Consider the following 4,168-nt stretch of genomic DNA (forward strand, 5'->3'; position numbering starts at 1 on the left):
TTTGTATGGGAATTGCATTCAAGCAATCTAATTTGCTCACCAAATATCTGTCGATGTAAGCCTAGTTTTGTCTTATAATTTTCTTTTTAATTTGTTTATATGGAATTCTCAATTATAAAATTCATTATTTTAATTTTGTTTTTTCAGATCTGCTTGATGTCGTTACAATCAAACAAAGAAGGTAGCAACTGGAGCACTCAAGTCTAATTATGTAATTGTAAATTTCAATAAATTCAAACAATCTTTTTGTTGGGATTTTATGTTTATTGATATTATTTTTTTTTCTTCTCTCAATTTGAAGTGTAATTTGAATTAAGTGTACAAATTAAATATACGAATTACTAATAACAATTTATCATTTAGTCCTCAATTCTGCCAATTTGTATACAACATAAGAACCAAATTAATTAAAATGCAAACCGCAACAAAAAAATATATAAATGAAATAAATTAAAATAAATAAATAATTTTATTTTCAAATATGAAGAACAAAGAGACCCGTTATTTGACCTGACAGGTCTGTTTCATACCGTTAAACAAACCCCTTATATCAAACAACGGGTCTCTTTTTCTTCGAAACTATCAATCTCATCGTGTAAATAACAGATCCGTTGTCAGTGACAATGGGTCTCTTTGTCCGCACAAACAGACCCCTCACGAGAAAGGGTCTCTTAATCAAAGAGAACCCTGAGATAGAGACCCGTCCAAAGGTGGTCTCTCAAGCCTATTTCAACGGGTCTCTTTGCCCATTTTTGTAGTAGTGCTACTCAATCATGGAAGAACTCAAAGCTTTGTTTAAGAAACAAGCTAGAGTCGAAAAGTATGAGCTTCATCGTGAGATTCTGGATTGTAGAATGGAGAAGGGTTCCACAGTTCATGATCATGTTTTCAAAATGATTGGTCTAATTCAAAGTATAGAGAAACTGGGGTACCCATATAGTAATGATTTGGCAACAGACATCATTCTCCACTCACTTCCAGATAGTTTCCACCTATTTATCATGAATTTTAACATGACTGCCAATGCAAAGACTATGAATCAATTTGATGAGTGACATTTTTGGCACTCATTTGGTTCCTTTTTGGATGATTTTTATTTCATTTTATCTCTCTTTTCTTTAGTTTTCCTTAGTTTTATTCTTGTTTTCTTCATTTTATGCTTTTTGTAGTTAGTTTCTCTTTTTCATGTCTTTTTCTAGTTTACTTGTTATTTTTCTCTTTTACTTGCTTTTTATCTTTTGCTTGTAGGTGGTAATTGATTGTCCAAGAATTCCCGAGCTTCCTCTCTACGAGTTTTCATTGTTTTTATGCCTAAAGAAGGTGCAAGAAGTTCCAAGTCAAAGGTGGATCCAAGGGGCAAGCTTCAAGGCTTTGTTTATGCCTTACTCATGGCTTTTATTCTTCAAGAAATTCAAGAAAGTTTCTGCCCACTTTGTCCTCCATCATCATCATCCTGGATGCGTGCACCACTTGAGCTAGGACGAAGAGAAGAAGGGGGAAAAACCCAGAAATGTGCGGGCGCACTAAGGGAGTGTGCGGCCGCACATTGGTCGTGTGCGGCCGCACACCAGGTGCGTGCGGGCGCACCTGCCTGGGTGTGTCCCGTGCGCGCCATTGTCCCTCCTCCGAGCGCCCGCACTTACGAGGGTCTATTTTTGGGCGTCATTACCGACCTCCTCCTTGTATATATAGTTATTTCTACCTATTTTTAGAAAGTTAGTTTTTAGTTTTGGATTGAATTTGATAGTTAGTTTTTGGGAGAATTTTAGAGAGAGAAACTCAAGAATTAGAGAGAGTAACTCATGATCTTTGGTGTTTGTTCAAGAATTCATCATTGTATTTGATCTTTTGATCAAAGTTTTGTAAGGATCTTCTTCCTAATTTCAATACAAGTTTGATTTTAGTTGATTTCTTCAGTTTTTCATATTGTTGATGATTGATTTGGTTATTGATTGAATTTTGATTGATTTTGATTGATTGTTGGTTTAATCTTTGATTTCAAGCATGTTGATGATGAAATTGATGATTGTTGTAGTTATGATCTCCATTCCTATGGCTAGTGAGTAGTTTCCTAGCTAGGGAAATGGTGAAGCATGTATGAATGATGGAATAGTGTAATTTGGGGGTAATTGATGGAGTTGATGATATGATTAAATTTGGTTGATCTTTCATTTGCATGTGTGTGATTAATTGAGGTTTGAACATCTTTGATTAATACACTAGATTGCATTGTAAGCTTGCTATGATACGGACCATTGATTAGTGAACTTGCAATTTCACGATTGAGGTGCTTTGTGACGTTCCCTAGGTAGTATTTAGCATAGTTGACGCTAGTTAGACCTCTAGGTGAACCACCTTAGTATGCTCTTTTGGATACATGATGATTTTTCTTCATATCGCTTGACTTAGTCGGTTTGACCTCCCAAATTACCGTTTCCATTATGATTGCATGTGGATCCATTGCCCTAGTGTCTTAGATTGATTTTATACAAGTTTTGCATTACCTAGTTTAGCCTTAGTTCTACCTCAAACCCCTTCTAGACTTCGAAATAGCTTGATTTAGGCATCGTGCACTTGATATCCATTCCCTTGGGTTCGACCTTGACTTACCACTACGCTAAATAGGGGTTAGTTAAGTTACAAATATTGTTTGATAGGGTGGGGTGGTAGCCCAACGACCTACCGTTCTCCTTCCCACCAAAATGGCGCCGTTGCCGGGGAATGGTGCTTGAGTGTATGTTGTTTTTGAGTCTATTTCATTTTGTTAAAATACAAAAAAGATTTTGTTTCTCTAGGCTACATTTGTAGCCGTGCTACTAACATTTTTGTTTGAGTTTTGCATGCATAGAACCCGTGATCGTCCCCTTGTTCCCCTTGATCCGGAGATAGAGAGGACTCTTTCAAGAAGAAGAGTGGATAATAGATCCTTGGCTTATAGCTCTTCGAGTGAAGAAGAAATCAAGAAGAACAAGGAATGGGTGAACATCCTAGAATAGCCTTGAAGGAGCTTGGAGTGCCCGGGGCATATAGATTTGAGAGTGGAATAGCTCCACCCACTACCCCGGCAAATGACTTCGAAATCCGTCCGGCAATGATCACCTTGATTGAGAGAAGGCAATATAGTGGGGCTAAGAATGAGAGCCCATTGAACCATTTGAAAGAATTTGAAAAATATTGCAACACCATCAAAGTCAATGGGGTCTCTCAAGAATTCATCCGCCTCAAGTTGTTCCCTTTCTCTCTAATAGGAAGATCTTTGGAGTGGCTAGACAAGGAGGTGAAGCCTAACTCCTTGAGAACTTGGGACGATGTTACAAAGGCTTTCTTGTCCCGTTTCTATCCCCAAAAGAAGACGGCGGAGGCAAGAGCCTTGATTCAAGGGTTCAAGCAAAGGCCGAGTGAAAGCCTTTATGAAGCATGGGAGAGATTCAAAGAGTATCAAAGGGAGTGCCCTCATCACGGAATCCCCACATACCAAGTGATCCAAATCTTCTATGGCGGTTTAAGTCCCCAAGGCAAGTCATGCCTTGATGGAGGGGCCGGGGGCCCTATCATGAACAAAACCGAAGAAGAAGTTGTGGACATCATTGAGGATGTGGTGACATATTATAGGGATTGGCAAGATGGGGAGAGAGCCTCTTCAAGCAAACAATCTTCATTGTATTCGGTGGACCATCTCAATGCAATCAACAACCTTTCCTCTCAAATGACAAATTTAGGAAAGGAGGTCACCGCAATCAAAGCTAAGTTGGAGAGCACTTCTTCCTCTCCTCAAGCTTCTAATCTTCCCTCCCAATTTAAGGGGAGAGGTACTCCTTCTAACTCTCAACCCCCTCCCTCTTCATATAATATGCCTTTGGGTTGCTTGTTTTGTGATGAATGTGGATCGTATGATCATGACTCTAGTGCTTGTCCTAATGAATGTGTTAATGAGTTAGACAATGAATGTGAACATGTTAATTTTGTGTCAAACAACAATATTCAAAGGTTTGATAATCAAAAAGGCCAATGGAATAGGAATTACCAAAGCCAAGGCAATTTTGACAACTATAATCATAATGGTGGTTATAGGAACCAAGGGAATCAAGGTTCTCGTGGTAACCATAATTAAGGTTATAGTAGCCAAAATCAAGGCCAAAACTATGGTAATCAAAATCATAATTATGGT

The 4,168-nt window shown here is 38.3% G+C and overlaps 1 pseudogene; it reads right to left on the reverse strand.

Annotated features, from left to right (window-relative positions):
- Window positions 1–3,366: 3,366 nt before the first annotated feature.
- Window positions 3,367–3,465, reverse strand: LOC145618803 (small nucleolar RNA R71; annotated as a pseudogene).
- Window positions 3,466–4,168: the final 703 nt, after the last annotated feature.

This window comes from Chenopodium album, chromosome 26, assembly GCF_948465745.1.
Source record: "Chenopodium album chromosome 26, dcCheAlbu1.1, whole genome shotgun sequence".
NCBI classification, from domain to species: domain Eukaryota; kingdom Viridiplantae; phylum Streptophyta; class Magnoliopsida; order Caryophyllales; family Amaranthaceae; genus Chenopodium; species Chenopodium album.